Source organism: Salvelinus fontinalis, unplaced genomic scaffold, assembly GCF_029448725.1.
Source record: "Salvelinus fontinalis isolate EN_2023a unplaced genomic scaffold, ASM2944872v1 scaffold_0298, whole genome shotgun sequence".
Taxonomy (NCBI): domain Eukaryota; kingdom Metazoa; phylum Chordata; class Actinopteri; order Salmoniformes; family Salmonidae; genus Salvelinus; species Salvelinus fontinalis.
The window spans coordinates 152,061-174,492 of record NW_026600507.1 but is presented as its reverse complement, the minus strand read 5'-3'; the positions used below and the strand labels follow the sequence as shown (position 1 = coordinate 174,492).

At 48.0% G+C, this 22,432-nt stretch overlaps 1 protein-coding gene across 1 annotated transcript in view; it reads right to left on the bottom strand.

Moving 5' to 3' along the window:
- The window catches only part of LOC129845405 (vasorin-like), a 42,504-nt gene extending 41,561 nt beyond the window's left edge, over positions 1-943 (bottom strand). Inside the window, exon 1 of the mRNA XM_055913320.1 lies at positions 638-943. The gene's annotated coding sequence lies outside the window, so the exon portion shown is untranslated. The remainder of the gene's footprint in view (positions 1-637) is intronic.
- Positions 944-22,432: the final 21,489 nt, after the last annotated feature.

Below are 22,432 nucleotides of genomic sequence, written 5' to 3'. Positions count from 1 at the left end.
TTGACTTTCCTATACTGATTTGTTATCGCTCTTTAGACTATATGAGTGATTTGGAATATTTGTAAATGATTGAATGTTTTTAAGTGACTTTGAATGTTTCTGCGTAAATGATCCTCGGTTTGCATGGTACAAATTGGAAGCTGACAAGCTGTTCTTTACAGAATGTTGTAGGCCTTGTAGGGTTCTCATTCGGTGCGGTGAGAAGGTGTGTCTGGAATGGGTGAACATTTCACCTCTAGCCAACTCCTGTCATAGAACGTTATAACATAGCATAACATAACAGGAGTCGGAGTGTGGAGTCTGTAGAAGGGTGGTGTGTACTAGTAGGCATATATGTTTATTAAAAACGAATGTCTCTTTATGAAGAAAAATAATAATTATTAATTTTCAATTTAATTATGTTATTACTTTTCAATAAATTACTTAAGTTATTTATGTAAAATTGATAAACTCAAGCTTTATCCAAAATCATAACCCCACATTTTTCTCAGCTATAGGGCTTGTTTTCCAAACTGTACTGCTTTACGCATTCTGCAACATGCTTCCTACTCAATGACCAATCTGTGTCACACAACTTTGCATATATAAACTTTGCAGTTTATTCATAAAACCATTCTGTTCGGGGAAAAAAACTTACCGGTTCTGTTCCCTGCGTAGCGTTTGAGTTGCGGCGCATTCAGAAATGTGTGCTACATAAAAATGTTATCCAAAAGGACCCACGTAGAACAAGTAAACAGTTCGAAATCCTTTAGTCGTCCGTGGAGCACTCTGTCAAAAGTCCCCGAAACTGTGCAACAGCATAAAGTTATTAAAATACATAAAAACTCTTCAGCCACCGGTGTCTAGCGAGTGGTTGAAAGCTCCACGTCGAGGAATGCGCTTCAAGTGTCCGGCGAGAGTCCATAAGCTTCCCGACCCCAAGACAAAAGCGCTTTATTGGCGAATGGAACGGAGAGTTTTAACGAGAATGGGAGGGGCGACTCGAGGCGAGCTGGAACGCGACCCAGAGCGCTCAACACTCCACACTACTGTCTGCTGCAGGGGCTTGGAAAGCAGCGCTCATAACTCCACACTACTGTCTGCTGCAGGGGCTTGGAAAGCAGCGCTCATAACTCCACACTACTGTCTGCTGCAGGGGCTTGGAAAGCAGCGCTCATTACTCCACACTACTGTCTGCTGCAGGGGCTTGGAAAGCAGCGCTCATAACTCCACACTACTGTCTGCTGCAGGGGCTTGGAAAGCAGCGCTCATAACTCCACACTACTGTCTGCTGCAGGGGCTTGGAAAGCAGCGCTCATTACTCCACACTACTGTCTGCTGCAGGGGCTTGGAAAGCAGCGCTCAACACTCCACACTACTGTCTGCTGCAGGGGCTTGGAAAGCAGCGCTCGTTACTCCACACTACTGTCTGCTGCAGGGGCTTGGAGAGCAGCGCTCGTTACTCCACACTACTGTCTGCTGCAGGGGCTTGGAAAGCAGCGCTCATTACTCCACACTACTGTCTGCTGCAGGGGCTTGGAAAGCAGCGCTCAACACTCCACACTACTGTCTGCTGCAGGGGCTTGGAAAGCAGCGCTCGTTACTCCACACTACTGTCTGCTGCAGGGGCTTGGAAAGCAGCGCTCTTTACTCCACACTACTGTCTGCTGCAGGGGCTTGGAAAGCAGCGCTCATTACTCCACACTACTGTCTGCTGCAGGGGCTTGGAAAGCAGCGCTCATTACTCCACACTACTGTCTGCTGCAGGGGCTTGGAAAGCAGCGCTCATTACTCCACACTACTGTCTGCTCCAGGGGCTTGGAAAGCAGTTCTCATTACTCCACACTACTGTCTGCTGCAGGGGCTTGGAAAGCAGCGCTCATAACTCCACACTACTGTCTGCTGCAGGGGCTTGGAAAGCAGCGCTCATTACTCCACACTACTGTCTGCTCCAGGGGCTTGGAAAGCAGTTCTCATTACTCCACACTACTGTCTGCTGCAGGGGCTTGGAAAGCAGCGCTCATAACTCCACACTACTGTCTGCTGCAGGGGCTTGGAAAGCAGCGCTCATTACTCCACACTACTGTCTGCTGCAGGGGCTTGGAAAGCAGCGCTCATAACTCCACACTACTGTCTGCTGCAGGGGCTTGGAAAGCAGCGCTCATTACTCCACACTACTGTCTGCTGCAGGGGCTTGGAAAGCAGCGCTCATTAATCCACACTACTGTCTGCTGCAGGGGCTTGGAAAGCAGCGCTCATTACTCCACACTACTGTCTGCTGCAGGGGCTTGGAAAGCAGCGCTCAACACTCCACACTACTGTCTGCTGCAGGGGCTTGGAAAGCAGCGCTCGTTACTCCACACTACTGTCTGCTGCAGGGGCTTGGAAAGCAGCGCTCATTACTCCACACTACTGTCTGCTGCAGGGGCTTGGAAAGCAGCGCTCATTACTCCACACTACTGTCTGCTGCAGGGGCTTGGAAAGCAGCGCTCATTACTCCACACTACTGTCTGCTGCAGGGGCTTGGAAAGCAGCGCTCATAACTCCACACTACTGTCTGCTGCAGGGGCTTGGAAAGCAGCGCTCATTACTCCACACTACTGTCTGCTACAGGGGCTTGGAAAGCAGCGCTCATTACTCCACACTACTGTCTGCTGCAGGGGCTTGGAAAGCAGCGCTCATTACTCCACACTACTGTCTGCTGCAGGGGCTTGGAAAGCAGCGCTCATTACTCCACACTACTGTCTGCTGCAGGGGCTTGGAAAGCAGCGCTCAACACTCCACACTACTGTCTGCTGCAGGGGCTTGGAAAGCAGCGCTCGTTACTCCACACTACTGTCTGCTGCAGGGGCTTGGAAAGCAGCGCTCATTACTCCACACTACTGTCTGCTGCAGGGGCTTGGAAAGCAGCGCTCATTACTCCACACTACTGTCTGCTGCAGGGGCTTGGAAAGCAGCGCTCATTACTCCACACTACTGTCTGCTGCAGGGGCTTGGAAAGCAGCGCTCATAACTCCACACTACTGTCTGCTGCAGGGGCTTGGAAAGCAGCGCTCATTACTCCACACTACTGTCTGCTACAGGGGCTTGGAAAGCAGCGCTCATTACTCCACACTACTGTCTGCTGCAGGGGCTTGGAAAGCAGCGCTCATTACTCCACACTACTGTCTGCTGCAGGGGCTTGGAAAGCAGCGCTCATAACTCCACACTACTGTCTGCTGCAGGGGCTTGGAAAGCAGCGCTCGTTACTCCACACTACTGTCTGCTGCAGGGGCTTGGAAAGCAGCGCTCAACACTCCACACTACTGTCTGCTGCAGGGGCTTGGAAAGCAGCGCTCGTTACTCCACACTACTGTCTGCTGCAGGGGCTTGGAAAGCAGCGCTCTTTACTCCACACTACTGTCTGCTGCAGGGGCTTGGAAAGCAGCGCTCATTACTCCACACTACTGTCTGCTGCAGGGGCTTGGAAAGCAGCGCTCATTACTCCACACTACTGTCTGCTGCAGGGGCTTGGAAAGCAGCGCTCAACACTCCACACTACTGTCTGCTGCAGGGGCTTGGAAAGCAGCGCTCATATGTTGCGCTCTCCTCCTTGACAGATACAGTTGGGGCAACGCAAAAAAATGGCTACATGTTTCTTTTAGTTTCACACTGTAAACCTGCAGGACCTGTTTCAACAACACACTTATGAGAAGTATTTACTTGCAAACTTATTTTGTGCAGTTCTGTGTTCATATTTTTGAAAGCACATTTTGAGTATGAAATGGTTTGTACTCAAACGACAGTGAACCAGTTTCAACATTTATAAGATTTGAGCCTATAATGCGTCCATTGCCTACAATTAGGCCTATTTTTATTTCTTAGCATTGTTAGCCTATCAGCCTATATTTGTTATTCTTGGATAATTGTTCATATGGACTTGATGTATGAAATGGAAAAGCAAACAGCCTTGTATTTTGACTGTCAATCACTTGGCATTTGAGAAAAGCACATGTCAAATCTCTCATTTTCAGGTATGGTGTCTTAACTGATGAATGTTGTTGCGCTGTTAAACTGTGAGATTCGTTGGTATTGAATACTTCCTCCTGCTGAGTCGCCTTCCAGCCCGTCGGCAGCTGCCACCCTATTTTAAAGTGTCTTAGAATCGGTTTCCAACGAGGTGAAGTAATGGGATATCAGTCCGTAATGGTGTAACCATGTCACATAGTCAGATATAGATACATTTAGAAACATACTATGTGTCAGAATTGTCCATAATACAGTTGGAAACAGGAAGTGATCTAAAAGGAGCTGTTCATATCAACACATGGCCTGGATTTCTGTTTGTTGTGAGTAGCCTAATTCCTTATATATTATGTTTATATCTACAGGAACCTCAATCAAGGCCTATACAGGATAACTCACATTTTTTAAAGAATACAACTATTTTACACAGAGCTCTCTCTTCTGATGTGTTAATGACTCGATTTGGGCTTCCATAGCAGCGCAGCCATAGGGCGATTCTACGACGATGCTTGTTGACACAAGACTGTGAAAATAATTGGTCTGAGGTCAACACTCCCCCTGTATATTTGTGGGTGGCGTCACTCCCCCCGGCTCTGTAGGTGTACCTCGGCTGGGTCCGGCCCCTGCAAGGACAAGATTCAACAAACACACCACAGGGCCTTGGCTCCTGGGCCGGTGCAAGTGTATGTCTCAGGAAATATTTTTGACCCTATTCTGTGTGGAATAAGGGACACTGTTGTTCCATTCTTCAGAATGGGTGAACCATGCTTTATTTACAGCATTTATTCAAAACTGTAACTAACTGTCATTCCTCATTTGTGCCACTGTGGCTCGTTCTTCTTCCATAGTTTACCCAGAGTTATGATCCATGTAACACACACACACACACACACACACACACACACACACACACACACACACACACACACACACACACACACACACACACACACACACACACACACACACACACACACTGTAACACACATCTGTAACAAATGACTGTAAATTGCAGGAATAGACATGCGACTTCATGCATGTTCTCCAGGCCCAGATGTACTAGTCCCATATAGTCCATAATGCAGCTGAGTTTGATGTTTTCAAAGAACATCAATCCTGAATCCTCTGTAGCAGTTTATCACAACTACAGAGATTCACACATACAAATCACCCAGCAGTGCCTCATTCTGCATCTACTGTGTGTTTCTCTCTTTCTCTCCCTCTTGTGCTCCAGAGTGGCACAGCGGTCTAAGGCACTGCATCTCAGTGCTAGAGGCGTCACTACAGACACCCTGGTTCGAATCCAGGTTTGGCCGGGGTAGGCCGTCATTGTAAATAAGAATTTTTTTCTTATCTGACTTGCCTAGTTAAATAAAGGTTTCCCTGCCTCCCTTCTTCTCCCACCCATATCTCACACACACACACACACACACACACACACACACACACACACACACACACACACACACACACACACACACACACACACCCACACACACCCACCGTTCACCTCCAATGGCGTCAGCCTGCTGTCACTCTCTCCGACGACAGCTTTAGATAAACACTGGGGGGGTACACACACACACACAAGCACAGGCATACACACACAGACATACACGCACACGCATACACACACCACCCCGACTACCCCTGCTCTGTTCTGTTTACCTCCAGTCATCATCAGTAGAATCCAATTGGATGACTTAACTCCCAGAAGGCATGAGATAGCAGGGGACATTTCTTTTCCTTTGTTTTTCAGTCCCTTATATGGAAACATTGTCCTCCTCCCCATCACCTATTCAATAGAAAAGAATAGAATAGAAAATGATTACAACTTTTTTTGTCCCTCCAAGGGTTTTTCCTTTAGCACACAACCCATATAGATTTAGACAGTGGACTATGGTGGGCTACACATGCAGTGATGTTGAGAGGTGTGGACCATGTGCATTATGAGTGGTGGTGGTGTAGTGTAAATCAGGGTTGCTGTAATAACATGAGCCCGGTGCCGTCAGTGCTTTCAGCTCCATAATCATTATGGCCCAGTTAAAGATGGCAACGCGGAATCCGGACCACTGTAATGTTGCCCAGGGGAACCAGTACAACAGTGAGCTGGTTGGGGTTGGTCCAAGAGCCCTGGCCCTGCCTGCCAAAGGCTCCAAACTGAAGTACTACTTATCCACACAGCAGCCTCTTCCTTATTACCCCTTTCCCTTCCTTTCCATGCTTTTTTCTCTCTCTTTTATCTCTCTCTTACGTTCTTTCTCTCAAATTATTGAGCTTTTTTTTTAACCTTTTCGCTGCTTGGCGGTTTTTCTTTTCTTGCTTACTTTCTTTTTGTTTGTTCCCACTTTCTCTTATGTCTGTGTTTTCTTTCCATCTACTCTTTCATTCCCCCTTTTCTGATATCTTGTATTATTATCATTATTTGTAGAGTTTTTCTGGTTTGTTCTCTGACTTTTCCTCTGTTCTTCCTCTCTGATTCTGAACTTCATTTTCTCAGTCTTCTGTACTCTCTCTTTCTATTTCACTCCCTCTTTCTCCCTCCTCTTTCTCAGTCTTCTGTACTCTCTCGTTCTATTTCACTCCCTCTTTCTCCCCCTCTTTCTCAGTCTTCTGTACTCTCTCGTTCTATTTCACTCCCTCTTTCTCCCCCTCTTTCTCAGTCTTCTGTACTCTCTCGTTCTATTTCACTCCCTCTTTCTCCCTCCTCTTTCTCAGTCTTCTGTACTCTCTCGTTCTATTTCACTCCCTCTTTCTCCCTCCTCTTTCTCAGTCTTCTGTACTCTCTCGTTCTATTTCACTCCCTCTTTCTCCCTCATCTTTCTCAGTCTTCTGTACTCTCTCGTTCTATTTCACTCCCTCTTTCTCCCTCATCTTTCTCAGTCTTCTGTACTCTCGTTCTATTTCACTCCCTCTTTCTCCCTCCTCTTTCTCAGTCTTCTGTACTCTCTCATTCTATTTCACTCCCTCTTTCTCCCTCCTCTTTCTCAGTCTTCTGTACTCTCTCGTTCTATTTCACTCCCTCTTTCTCCCTCCTCTTTCTCAGTCTTCTGTACTCTCTCGTTCTATTTCACTCCCTCTTTCTCAGTCTTCTGTACTCTCTCGTTCTATTTCACTCCCTCTTTCTCCCTCCTCTTTCTCAGTCTTCTGTACTCTCTCTTTCTATTTCACTCCCTCTTTCTCAGTCTTCTGTACTCTCTCGTTCTATTTCACTCCCTCTTTCTCCCTCCTCTTTCTCAGTCTCTGTACTCTCTCGTTCTATTTCACTCCCTCTTTCTCCCTCCTCTTTCTCAGTCTTCTGTACTCTCTCTTTCTATTTCACTCCCTCTTTCTCCCTCCTCTTTCTCAGTCTTCTGTACTCTCTCTTTCTATTTCACTCCCTCTTTCTCCCTCCTCTTTCTCAGTCTTCTGTACTCTCTCGTTCTATTTCACTCCCTCTTTCTCCCTCCTCTTTCTCAGTCTTCTGTACTCTCTCGTTCTATTTCACTCCCTCTTTCTCCCTCTTTCCCAGTCTTCTGTACTCTCTCATTCTATTTCACTCCCTCTTTCTCCCTCCTCTTTCTCAGTCTTCTGTACTCTCATTCTATTTCACTCCCTCTTTCTCCCTCCTCTTTCTCAGTCTTCTGTACTCTCTCATTCTATTTCACTCCCTCTTTCTCCCTCCTCTTTCTCAGTCTTCTGTACTCTCTCGTTCTATTTCACTCCCTCTTTCTCCCTCCTCTTTCTCAGAGAACCCTCTTTCCCAGTCTTCTGTACTCTCTCGTTCTATTTCACTCCCTCTTTCTCCCTCCTCTTTCTCAGTCTTCTGTACTCTCTCGTTCTATTTCACTCCCTCTTTCTCCCTCCTCTTTCTCAGTCTTCTGTACTCTCTCGTTCTATTTCACTCCCTCTTTCTCCCTCCTCTTTCCCAGTCTTCTGTACTCTCTCGTTCTATTTCACTCCCTCTTTCTCCCTCCTCTTTCTCAGTCTTCTGTACTCTCTCTTTCTATTTCACTCCCTCTTTTCCCCTCCTCTTTCTTCTTTTACATTGTAGGCCTTCTCACCTACCCTCATTCTATTCTAATGGGAAATAGAGCATGGAGTCAGAATGGTTGAACTGTTTTAGGGAAGTGTAGGACCTCTGTGAGAAAGACCAGTGGCTATCAATTTACATCAACTGTATGTCCATAAAGCGTACATGACATTCCTGTAACTCCATACTGTTAGTGGTGGACAGTTAGTGGTCCAGTGTCTGCTCTCCACCAGTCTCTCACTGGACTCACTGAGTTGCTATTTATATAACCTGCTCAGATAATGGACTTTCCACCTGGGCCTCAACAGAAGACTTGAATCTCCCTGGCTCCTGAATGAGAGAGAGAGACACTCACACACATACACATAGAGGGAGAGAAGGACACACATACACACATACACACACACACACACACACACACACACACACACACACACACACACACACACACACACACACACACACACACACACACACACACACACAGATAGATGGAGAGTAATAGAATAATGAATGAGGTTTGGTGGGGGTGGTTCTGGGAAGCCCTTCCCATAGGGACAGCCTGGGAACTAGCAACATGGTTCTTTTCTGATAGACTCACAACACTGTAAAACCCCTTCTCATTCTTCCCTGCCTCTCCAGGTAGATATTGTCCCTAACCGCAGATCTCGGATCAGATTAACCCACCCCCAATCTTTACCCTAAATTGAGACTTAGCTCTATGACGTGACTATGAACAGCATCAAATATATTTTAGAATAGATTGATGCAGAGGGTTGCACTCGCGAGCACCCACGCAGAGCACCCACGCAGAGCACCTGCACGTGTGCTCGGGAGTTTGTGTGTGTGCGCGCATTTTGTCCATGCACATATGTTTGTGTGTGGGTTCTTGACAGACGTGACTACTCGTCCCCAGAAAGCCCTTGGCTCTCTGCCTTCCCACAGTCCTCCTCCAGCCCAGTAGCCGCTATGTGTCCGTGGGAAGCTGCCGAGAGGAGAGGGGGAGAGACCTGGTCCTTGGCACTCTGGGAAGTCACATGGAGGGAGTAGTAGGAGGGGGAGAGAGGAGAGGGGGAGAGACCTGGTCCTGGGCACTCTGGGAAGTCACATGGAGGGAGGGAGAGGAGATAGAGAGAGGGGGAGAGAATGAGAGAGGTGAGTGATGTACAGATGAGAAAAGGAGGGGGAGGGAGAGAAGGAGACGGGGAGAGGGGGAGAGATAGGGGGTTGTAGGAGGGAGAGAGAAGGGGAGAGAGAGAAGGAGAGGGAGGGAGAGGGTTCTCTGGGGGTATTTTTTGGGAGCACTGAAAGTGATAGATAGGAATAATAGAGTAGTAGTTTGGGAAGCAATATGTAGGATACCCTATAGGGGACAATGAAGTTGTATTCAGTTCAACTGTACCGTGTTGAATTTACTTGAAAATAATATGGTTCCTGGGTTTCTGAACTGTGACAATCGCAATCGAGTTAAAGGAGCAAAATACCACAGTGGACAATAAAGATGAATTGAATCATATTGAATTTAAAAAATATATATGTGGTTCCTGGGGTGGAAGCTGAGGTGAGTTAAAGCAGTCACCATGAAGGAGGACACGGGGGACAATAAAGTTATATCAAATGATTTGTAGGGTATTTTATACAAAAAATGACAGAGTAAATATGTGCTAGGATAGCAGCTGAGGTGATTAAAGCAGAAGTAGGAAGTACTGGCCATTGGTGTGAAAATAAAGCATCAGATAAACCCTGTGTGACTCTAAACATTGGTGTCCAATATTGACTCTTCCCACCTGTTGTGGTGGTTGACACTGGTCTATTAAATCCCACTAACACCGTGGTAAAGCTGTCTCTCTCCTGTGGAAACCTCGCAGCACCACAACCCACGGTTCTCTATGTGATTCTATCATGTTATTTAGGGTTTTATGTGTTAATGGTGGGTTTGTATAGTGTTTTATATATTTAGCATAAGTGGATGTTTTTGGAAGTTTAGTTTAAGGTTTTATATGCGTTGATTATATGTTTGTATGGTGTTATATAAGTGGCTGTTTATTTAAGGCTGGTTTAGGGTTTTATATGTGTTAATTGAGAGGTGGCCAGGGCCCTATGACCCTCTGAGAGTGGGAACTAGGCCAGTAAGAGTGGAAAGGTCTGGTTGTTCCCCCTGACCATCTCCTTTTGCCCTTTCTCACCATCCGTCTGTCATGGGTTCACTATGGAGGAGGTGATTGAACCTAACCTTGGAGTCCAAGACAGAACTTCTCTAAATATGTTGTCTCCTGGTCTCCCTCTTTGTAGCCTATTTGAATCTGTTGTTGTTGTAAGAAGGGAAATAGATGTTCTGGGATACACCATTAAGGCTTGTGATTGTCAGATCCTCTTCTATGTGAGCTAGTGTGCAAGAGAGATTCTGAATTTCTGTAATGTTGGTTCTGATAAACTCTAGATAAAGTATCGGCCACTTTCCGTTCCAGCCACTGTTGAGTGCAGCGCTACGGTCACAGTGCCGGGGAGAGATGCGTGCAGCGCTACGGTCACAGTGTCGGGGAGAGATGAGTGCAGCGCTACGGTCACAGTGTCGGGGAGAGGTGCGTGCAGTGCTACGGTCACAGTGTCGGGGAGAGATGCGCGCAGCGCTAGGGTCACAGTGTCGGGGAGAGATGAGTGCAGCGCTACGGTCACAGTGTCGGGGAGAGATGAGTGCAGCGCTACGGTCACAGTGTCGGGGAGAGGTGCGTGCAGCGCTACGGTCACAGTGTCGGGGAGAGATGAGTGCAGCGCTACGGTCACAGTGTCGGGGAGAGATGCGTGCAGTGCTACGGTCACAGTGTCGGGGAGAGATGAGTGCAGCGCTACGGTCACAGTGTCGGGGAGAGATGAGTGCAGCGCTACGGTCACAGTGTCGGGGAGAGATGAGTGCAGCGCTACGGTCACAGTGTCGGGGAGAGATGAGTGCAGCGCTACGGTCACAGTGTCGGGGAGAGATGAGTGCAGCGCTACGGTCACAGTGTCGGGGAGAGATGAGTGCAGCGCTACGGTCACAGTGTCGGGGAGACATGCGTGCAGCGCTACAGTCACAGTGTCGGGGAGAGATGAGTGCAGCGCTACGGTCACAGTGTCGGGGAGAGATGAGTGCAGCGCTACGGTCACAGTGTCGGGGAGAGATGCGTGCAGCGCTACGGTCACAGTGTCGGGGAGAGATGAGTGCAGCGCTACGGTCACAGTGTCGGGGAGAGATGCGTGCAGCGCTACGGTCACAGTGTCGGGGAGAGATGCGTGCAGCGCTACGGTCACAGTGTCGGGGAGAGATGAGTGCAGCGCTACGGTCACAGTGTCGGGGAGAGATGAGTGCAGCGCTACGGTCACAGTGTCGGGGAGAGATGAGTGCAGCGCTACGGTCACAGTGTCGGGGAGAGATGCGTGCAGCGCTACGGTCACAGTGTCGGGGAGAGATGCGTGCAGCGCTACGGTCACAGTGTCGGGGAGAGATGAGTGCAGCGCTACGGTCACAGTGTCGGGGAGAGATGCGTGCAGCGCTACGGTCACAGTGTCGGGGAGAGATGAGTGCAGCGCTAGGGTCACAGTGTCGGGGAGAGATGAGTGCAGCGCTACGGTCACAGTGTCGGGGAGAGATGCGTGCAGCGCTACGGTCACAGTGTCGGGGAGAGATGCGTGCAGCGCTACGGTCACAGTGTCGGGGAGAGATGAGTGCAGCGCTACGGTCACAGTGTCGGGGAGAGATGCGTGCAGCGCTACGGTCACAGTGTCGGGGAGAGGTGCGTGCAGCGCTACGGTCACAGTGCCGGGGTCGGGGAGAGATGAGTGCAGCGCTACGGTCACAGTGTCGGGGAGAGATGAGTGCAGCGCTACGGTCACAGTGTCGGGGAGAGGTGCGTGCAGCGCTACGGTCACAGTGCCGGGGTCGGGGAGAGATGAGTGCAGCGCTACGGTCACAGTGTCGGGGAGAGATGCGTGCAGCGCTACGGTCACAGTGTCGGGGAGAGATGAGTGCAGCGCTACGGTCACAGTGTCGGGGAGAGATGCGTGCAGCGCTACGGTCACAGTGCCGGGGAGAGATGCGTGCAGCGCTACGGTCACAGTGTCGGGGAGAGATGCGTGCAGCGCTACGGTCACAATGTCGGGGAGAGATGCGTGCAGCGCTACGGTCACAGTGTCGGGGAGAGATGCGTGCAGCGCTACGGTCACAGTGTCGGGGAGAGATGAGTGCAGCGCTACGGTCACAGTGTCGGGGAGAGATGCGTGCAGCGCTAGGGTCACAGTGTCGGGGAGAGATGAGTGCAGTGCTACGGTCACAGTGTCGGGGAGAGATGCGTGCAGCGCTACGGTCACAGTGTCGGGGAGAGATGCGTGCAGCGCTACGGTCACAGTGTCGGGGAGAGATGAGTGCAGCGCTACGGTCACAGTGTCGGGGAGAGATGAGTGCAGCGCTACGGTCACAGTGTCGGGGAGAGATGCGTGCAGCGCTACTGTCACAATGCCGGGGAGAGATGAGTGCAGCGCTACGGTCACAGTGTCGGGGAGAGATGCGTGCAGCGCTACGGTCACAGTGTCGGGGAGAGGTGCGTGCAGCGCTACGGTCACAGTGCCGGGGTCGGGGAGAGATGAGTGCAGCGCTACGGTCACAGTGTCGGGGAGAGATGCGTGCAGCGCTACGGTCACAGTGTCGGGGAGAGATGCGTGCAGCGCTACGGTCACAGTGTCGGGGAGAGGTGCGTGCAGCGCTACGGTCACAGTGCCGGGGTCGGGGAGAGATGAGTGCAGCGCTACGGTCACAGTGTCGGGGAGAGATGCGTGCAGCGCTACGGTCACAGTGTCGGGGAGAGATGCGTGCAGCGCTACTGTCACAATGCCGGGGAGAGATGCGTGCAGCGCTACGGTCACAGTGTCTGGGAGAGATGCGTGCAGCACTACGGTCACAGTGTCGGGGAGAGATGCGTGCAGCGCTACGGTCACAGTGTCGGGGAGAGATGCGTGCAGCGCTACGGTCACAGTGTCGGGGAGAGATGCGTGCAGCGCTACGGTCACAGTGTCGGGGAGAGATGCGTGCAGCGCTACGGTCACAGTGTCGGGGAGAGATGCGTGCAGCGCTACGGTCACAGTGTTGGGGAGAGATGCGTGCAGCGCTACGGTCACAGTGTCGGGGAGAGATGCGTGCAGCGCTACGGTCACAGTGTCGGGGAGAGATGCGTGCAGCGCTACGGTCACAGTGTCGGGGAGAGATGCGTGCAGCGCTACTGTCACAATGCCGGGGAGAGATGCGTGCAGCGCTACGGTCACAATGTCGGGGAGAGATGCGTGCAGCGCTACGGTCACAGTGTCGGGGAGAGGTGCGTGCAGCGCTAGGGTCACAGTGTCGGGGAGAGATGCGCGCAGCACTACGGTCACAGTGTCGGGGAGAGATGTGTGCAGCGCTACGGTCACAATGCCGGGGAGAGATGCATGCAGCACTACGGTCACAGTGTCGGGGAGAGATGCGTGCTGCGCCTCAAGATTTGTGTCAATGATCCAAAAAAATTGGGCCCAGATTCAGACCTCAGAAATATATTGAAACAATGAACATTTAGGAAGAATGGTTGTTTTGGTCCCTTGTTTGTGTGAAAGCTGAAGGGAGCAAATAAAAGAGAGTGCGAGGGAGGGAGAGAAAGGTTAGAGAGGGGGAAAGTCAGAGTGAGAAAGAAAAAGAAAAGGGGGGGAAAGTCTGAGAGAAGCGAGAGAAAGTGAGAAAGAAAAAAGAGGGAGAGGTTAAGCATGAGTGCACCCAGAGGTTTACTAGTCTGTTGACTCCATGTTGACTCCATGCAACCCTTGTTTATGAGAGAAACACCACAGCTGAGCTGAATCCCGCTTCTGAGTGGGACAAACACACTGCTCTCTATTGGTTGTTGTGGTCCAAACCCCATGAACAAACCCCATGAACAAACCGCATGACAACTCAAGTCATTCAGAATGATTTCAGTGATGACATTTCTTTATTTTTTATTCTATTTAACCTTTATTTAACTAGGCAAGTCAGTTAAGAACAAATTCTTATTTACAATGACAGCCTACCCCGGCCTTTGAACCAGGGACTGCAGTGATACCTCTTGCACTGAGATGCAGTGCCTTAGACCGCTGCGCCACTCGGGAGCCCACGTCTGCTCAGCAATAGATGTATGTCAAAGTGATGTTTTCAATCAGAATGATTTAATAATAATAATGTGGGATTTATAAAGCACTTTTCAAAGACCCAAAGAGGGTTCTGTTTTTTTAAAGAGACTATTTAAAAGAAGATGACCCAGTCAGAAGCCCAGCCTTGGTGTATCTGAGGTGATTTGTATGTCTATGCCTGAGACCCACTGAGCTGAAGCCTCGGCATTAGTTACGGAAGCTCACAGTCCGAGCAGCAGTGAGAGCTGGCTATCTCTCCTCCCTCTCTGTCTGTAACGGAGGGAAGAGTATGGAGGGGGTGAGGAGGAGAGGAGGGGTGGGGGCCACTAGTGGTCACTCTGGAGGTCAGCCAGAAGTGGACGTTTCCCATGATGCACAAGGAGCATACATGCACAGCATGAATTATTGACTGAGGTGAAAGATAGAGGTCTCATGTTGCTCTTTCCTCTCTGTCTGTCTCTCTGTGTTTGTGTGTCTCTCTCCCTCTGTCTCTCTCCCTCTCTCTCCAGTCTTTCTCATTGTATGTGTGTGTGTTTGTATACTGTGTGTGTGGTATGGTATGTCAGGTATTAAGCAGAATGCCCGTGGTTTAATAAGGGGGGTAATTGGTGTCAGATGGATCTCAGTGCCTCAGATATGTTTAAGATATACACACTCATACACAGAGAGTATGTTCACTTTGCGCTGGGTGATGTTTGGCATCCTCTCTCTGAGATATGTTTTGCTTTGGGGAGCGTTGTGTGTTTTTTTTATTGGGCACAGGGGAGGGTAGTGTGTGTTTCCTGGTTCACTCTGCAGGTTTTACTATATTATTTATTCCATCCTAGCCAAATGTCCTCCCCTCATGCACTAAGCTTTTTCCATGTGCTAACTTTTACTAAACCACAGTGTATCCTGTCCTCTATCCACCATTCATACTGATAATAGTGGTAGGTGGATAGTTTGATGCTCCTTTCAATAAATATTGAAGGTCTTATTCTGGTGACATGATTATTGATGCTTGGCTGCCGTTTGACAAATAAAATAAAGGTTGCACTGTTGTCCATAATGATGACATCATGTAGTGGGCTGTACCTACACTGTATCTGTGAGCTGTTGGCGAGAGTACACGTGTCAACAGCAGAGTGGGCACGTTCACTATATCTACTCAAAAACTATTGTGGCAACACCAACAGTAGGCCTAGAGTTGAAAATGCCATGGAAACCCATTTAACTTGCCTTTTTTATTCGGTACATGGGAATTTAACCTCAAGGTATTTTTATGTGCACTACGTATTTACAGACTTTTATCTGCAACAAGTTCATTTGATGTAAGCACAACTCTGATGGGAAAATGCGCATATTGTTTTAATGCAGATTTAAAAAAATATTCACATAAATCTTTTGCCAGTTGGATGGAAACCTAGTTAGACCCCATAAACACTCTGGCACTAATCCAGTGTCACTCTGATTATGCTGCACATCATGGTTCACCAGCAGCAGAACATGTAAACAATAAGTCTCCAGCCAAACAAACTGTAAGAATGGTATTGAATCTCCTCCCTCATACTCATCTGGAGGTCGAGTCTGAACCTCCTCCCTCATACTAATCTGGAGGTCGAGTCTGAACCTCCTCCCTCATACTCATCTGGAGGTCGAGTCTGAACCTCCTCCCTCATACTCATCTGGAGGTCGAGTCTGAACCTCCTCCCTCATACTCATCTGGAGGTCGAGTCTGAACCTCCTCTCTCATACTCATCTGGAGGTCGAGTCTGAACATCCTCCCTCATACTCATCTGGAGGTCGAGTCTGAATCTCCTCCCTCATACTCATCTGGAGGTTGAGTCTGAACCTCCTCCCTCATACTCATCTGGAGGTCGAGTCTGAACCTCCTCCCTCATACTCATCTGGAGGTCGAGTCTGAACCTCCTCCCTCATACTCATCTGGAGGTCGAGTCTGAACCTCCTCTCTCATACTCATCTGGAGGTCGAGTCTGAACATCCTCCCTCATACTCATCTGGAGGTCGAGTCTGAACCTCCTCCCTCATACTCATCTGGAGGTCGAGTCTGAACCTCCTCCCTCATACTCATCTGGAGGTCGAGTCTGAACCTCCTCCCTCATACTCATCTGGAGGTTGAGTCTGAATCTCCTCCCTCATACTCATCTGGAGGTCGAGTCTGAACCTCCTCCCTCATACTCATCTGGAGGTCGAGTCTGAACCTCCTCCCTCATACTCATCTGGAGGTCGAGTCTGAACCTCCTCCCTCATACTCATCTGGAGGTCGAGTCTGAACCTCCTCCCTCATACTCATCTGGAGGTCGAGTCTGAACCTCCTCCCTCATACTCATCTGGAGGTTGAGTCTGAATCTCCTCCCTCATACTCATCTGGAGGTTGAGTCTGAACCTCCTCCCTCATACTCATCTGGAGGTTGAGTCTGAATCTCCTCCCTCATACTCATCTGGAGGTTGAGTCTGAACCTCCTCCCTCATACTCATCTGGAGGTCGAGTCTGAACCTCCTCCCTCATACTCATCTGGAGGTCGAGTCTGAACCTCCTCTCTCATACTCATCTGGAGGTCGAGTCTGTTAAGCAGCTTGGCTAGTTATCAGTGGGAAAAATTGTTCTGGTCCACAGAATTATCACGGACTCAGCCCCCAGGTACCTATCCAACTGTTTTTCATTTATTAAAGATGTCCACCTGCGTAAGACCAGAGCCTGAGACTCTAACATTCACTGTTTTAAATGTAAGATCACATTTCTGTATCACGGCGCAGATGATGGGAACAAACTACCACAGTAAGCCATACCATCCATAACCACTTTTAAAAAGAATGTCAAAAGCTGGCTAATGTGTGAACAGAATAACACTTTTTTTTGTCTGTATCTCTGTAATGTGTCTATGTAATTGTATATGTATTTACATACACAGTAGGGACCACAATGGAAATACGTCCCCGACTTTATTGTGCAATTCCGGTCACTTTAGAAAATATTCATACCTCATTTTGTTGTTACCTGAATTCAAAATGGATTAAAACAAAAACAAAATCACTGTTTTTGGACATTATTGCACATGAATTGAAAATGAAATACAAAAATATGTAATTTACATAACTATTCACCCCCCTGAGTCAATACTTTGTAGAAGCTCCTTTGGCACTGTGTCTGTATCAGCTTTGCACATCTGGATTTGGGGCTTTTCTCCCATTCTTCCTTGCAGATTTTCTCAAGCTCTGTTAAGATGGTTGGGGAGTGGCGATGAACAGAAATCTTCAAGTCTATTATTTCACTGTATCACAATTCCAGAAGTTTACAAACGCTAAGTTGACTGTGCCTTTAAACAGCTTGAAAAATTCCAGAAAATTATGTCATGGCTTTAGAAGCTTCTGATAGGCTAATGGACATCATTTGAGTCAATTGGAGGTGTATCTGTGGATGTATTTCAAGGCCTACCTTCAAACTCAGTGTCTCTTTGCTTGACATCATGGCAAAATCAAAAGAAATCTGCCAAGACCACAGAAAAAGAATTGTAGACCTCCACAAGTCTGGTTCATCTTTTGGAGCAATTTCCAAACGCCTGAAGGTACCATGTTCATCTGCACAAACAATAGTACGCAAGTATAAACACCATGGGACCATGCAGCCATCATACCGCTCAGGAAGGAGACGCGTTCTGTCTCCTAGAGATTAATGTACTTTGGTGCGTAAAAGTGCAAATCAATCCCAGAACAACAGCAAAGGACCTTGTGAAGATGCTGGAGGAAACTGGTACAAAAGTATCTATATCCACAGTAAAACGAGTCCTATATCAACATAACCTGAAAGGCCGCTCAGCAAGGAAGAAGACACTGCTCCAAAACCACCATAAAAAAAGCCAGACTATGGTTTGGAACTGCACATGGGGACAAAGATCGTACTTTTTGGAGAAATGTCCTCTGGTCTGATGAAACAAAAATAGATCTGTTTGGCCATAATGACAATCATTATGTTTGGAATAAAAAGGGGGATGCTTGCAAGCTGAAAAACACCATCCCAACCGTGAAGAACGGTGGTGGCAGCATCATGTTGTGGGGGTGCTTTTCTGTAGGAGGGACTGGTGCCCTTCACAAAATAGATGGCATCATGATGAAGAAAAATTACGTGGCTATATTGAAGCAACATCAGTCAGGAAGTTAAAGTTTGGTCGCAAATGGGTCTTCCAAATGGACAATGACCCCAAGCATACTTCCAAAGTTGTGGCAAAATGGCTTAAGGACAACAAAGTCAAGGTATTGGAGTGGCCATCCCAAAGCCCTGATTACAGGCTCAAAATGGCCAGAAACAAAGCCCTTCTTCTGAAACTCGTCAGTCTATTTTTGTTCTGAGAAATGAAGGCTATTCCATGCGAGAAATTGCCAAGAAACTGAAGATGTCGTAGAATGCTGTGTACTACTCCCTTCACAGAACAGCGCAAACTGGCCCTAACCAGAATAGAAAGAGGAGTAGGAGGCCCCGGTGCACAACTGAGCAAGAGGACAAGTACATTAGTGTCTAGTTTGAGAAACAGACGCCTCACAAGTCCTCAACTGGCAGCTTCATTAAATAGTACCCGCAAAACACCAATTTCAACGTCAGCAGTTACCCGTGGTAAATTCAATTGATTGGACGTGATTTGGAAAGGCACACACCTCTCTATATAAGGTCCCACAGTTGACAGTGCATGTCAGAGCAAAAATCAAGCCATGAGGTTGAAGGAATTGTCCGTTTAGCTCCTAGACAGGAAAGTGTCGAGGCACAGATCTGGGGAAGGGTACCAAAACATTTCTTCAGCTTTGACGGGCCCAAAGAACACAGTGGCCTCCATCATTCTTAAATGGAAGAAGTTTGGAACCACCAAGACTATTCCAAGAGCTGGCCGCCTGGCCAAACTGAGCAATTGGGGTAGAAGGACCTTGTTCAGGGAGGTGACCAAGAACCCGATGGTCACTCTGACAGAGCTCCTCTGTGGAGATGGGAGAACCTTCTAGAAGGGAAACCATTTTTGCAGCACTCCACCAATCAGGCCTTTATGGTAGAGTGGCCAGATGGAAGCCACTCCTCAGTAAGAGGCACATGACAGCCCGCTTGGAGTTTGCAAAAAGGCATCTAAAGACACAACAAAATTCTCTGGTCTGATGAAACCAAGATTGAACTCTTTGGCCTGAATGCCAAGCGTCACATCTGGAGGAAACCTGGCACCATCCCTACAGTGAAGCATGGTGGTGGCAGCATCATGCTGTGGGGATGTCTTTCAGCGGCAGGGACTGGGAGACTAGTCAGGATTGAGGTAACTATGAACGGAGCAAAATACAGATCCTTGATAAAAACCTGCTCCAGAGCTCTCATTACTTCAGACTAGGGCGGAGGTGCACCTTCCAAAAGGACAACGACCCTAAGCACACAGCCAAAACTAAGCATGAGTGGCTTCGGGGCAAGTCTCTGAATGTCGTTGAGTGGCCCGGCCAGAGACTGGACTTGAACATCTCTGGAGAGATCTGAAAATATCTGTGCAACAACGATTCCCATCCAACCTGATAGAGCTTGAGAGGATCTGCGGAGAGGAATGGGAGAAACAGGTGTACAGGTGTGCAAAGCTTATGGCGTCGTACCCAAGAAGACTCGATGCTGTAATCGCTGCCAAAGGTGCTTCAACAAAGTACTGCGTAAAGGGTCTGAATAAATGTAAATGTAATATTTCAGTTTAAAAATGTTTCTAAATTAGCTATAAAAAAATTGTTCATCTCTTTTTGCTTTGTCATTATGGGGTATTGTGTATGAGGGGAAAAAACAATTAAGTACATTTTAGAATAAGGCTGTAATGTAACACATTTTGGAAAAAGTCAAGGGTCTCCATACTGTTACATCCAACATATTCTACAGATATACTAAATATTCTATCCACAGATATACTAAATATTCAGATATACTCAATACACATATGTGATGGGATGTATAGACATTATGGACACTATGTGGATAGAATATATATGTATATGTATGTCTGTAGAATACGTTGGATAGAATAGTATATATACAGCAATAGCTGAATAGGATGGACTTGACTAGTATATAGTATATACATATGAAATGAGTAAAACATTATGCAGACATTATTAAAGTGGCTGGTATTCCATTATTGAAGTGACCAGTGATTCCATGTCTATGTACATAGGGCAGCAGCCTCTAAGGTGCAGGATTTGAGTAACTGGGTGGCAGCCGGCTAGTGACAGTGACTAAGTTCAGGGCAGGGTACTGGGTGAAAGCGGGCGAAGAAGGGGTTTAGCAAGACGTCGGTATCCGGGACGTGGCTGGTTTTCCCTTTGTAATCCGTGATGGTCTGGAGTCCCTGCCGCATACGTCTTGTGTCTGAGCTGTTGAACTGCGACTCTGCTCTGACATACGCTGTCAGCTGTGGGACCTTATAAACACAGGGGGGTTTTTAGCTAAATCATTGATTTGACCACAGGTGGACTCCAAGTTGTAATGACATCTGAAGGATGATCAAAGGAAATTGGATGCACCTGAGCTCAAATTGGAATGTCATAGTAAAGGGGTGTCAATGTTCAATCAATCTATTTAATCCATTTTGAATTCAGACTGTAACACAACAACATGTGGAATAAGTCAAGGGTATGAATGCTTTCTGAAGGCACTATATGTATTATTTTTTTTACTGACATATAAAATCAATCAATCCAAGCTGTGAAGCGGCCATTTGATGAATGTAAATCTGTGATGTATTCTCTGTTTGTCCAGATTGTCATTGTCTATTTATTGTGGTGTTGAAAACACAAGCCGTGATATTGAAGTGGCTGAAGGTGGTCTGCTTTGTTTATTGGTTGTGTGCTGCATTGGCACAGAAACCTGCTGGTGGGAAAAGTGTTGCATATATTTGATAGAATGATAAATACGGCATCAAGATGTAGAACATCTGATTTCCCCCTAGCTGATCAGCAGCCGGCTTTGATCGTAATGTAGGCCTAGTGGAACATCTGATTTCCCCCTAGCTGATCTGCGGCCGGCTTTGATCGTAATGTAGGCCTAGTGGAACATCTGATTTCCCCCTAGCTGATCTGCGGCCGGCTTTGATCGTAATGTAGGCCTAGTGGAACATCTGATTTCCCCCTAGCTGATCTGCGGCCGGCTTTGATCGTAATGTAGGCCTAGTGGAACATCTGATTTCCCCCTAGCTGATCTGCAGCCGGCTTTGATCGTAATGTAGGCCTAGTGGAACATCTGATTTCCCCCTAGCTGATCTGCGGCCGGCTTTGATCGTAATGTAGGCCTAGTGGAACATCTGATTTCCCCCTAGCTGATCTGCGGCCGGCTTTGATCGTAATGTAGGCCTAGTGGAACATCTGATTTCCCCCTAGCTGATCTGCGGCCGGCTTTGATCGTAATGTAGGCCTAGTGGAACATCTGATTTCCCCCTAGCTGATCTGCGGCCGGCTTTGATCGTAATGTAGGCCTAGTGGAACATCTGATTTCCCCCTAGCTGATCTGCGGCCGGCTTTGATCGTAATGTAGGCCTAGTGGAACATCTGATTTCCCCCTAGCTGATCTGCAGCCGGCTTTGATCGTAATGTAGGCCTAGTGGAACATCTGATTTCCCCCTAGCTGATCTGCAGCCGGCTTTGATCGTAATGTAGGCCTAGTGGAACATCTGATTTCCCCCTAGCTGATCAGCAGCCGGCTTTGATCGTAATGTAGGCCTAGTGGAACATCTGATTTCCCCCTAGCTGATCTGCAGCCGGCTTTGATCGTAATGTAGGCCTAGTGGAACATCTGATTTCCCCCTAGCTGATCTGCAGCCGGCTTTGATCGTAATGTAGGCCTAGTGGAACATCTGATTTCCCCCTAGCTGATCTGCAGCCGGCTTTGATCGTAATGTAGGCCTAGTGGAACATCTGATTTCCCCCTAGCTGATCTGCAGCCGGCTTTGATCGTAATGTAGGCCTAGTGGAACATCTGATTTCCCCCTAGCTGATCTGCAGCCGGCTTTGATCGTAATGTAGGCCTAGTGGAACAGGCAGGGAGAGCTCGTCCATGGTCATCAGTGAACCCTCAACCTTTTGGCCCGTAGTCCTGCGTGACATCAACCGTGCCACAAACGCATGCTGAGGTGGCAAGTCCATATCCACGTTAATAAAAACAGGGTCGCTACAGTTATTATTTGTGGTCGTAAACATTATTTTGAATTAATTCTATGAGGGGGGAGGTTGTGCAATTTATTTTACAGTCCAAGGAGAGGGTCATGTGAAAATATTTGTAAC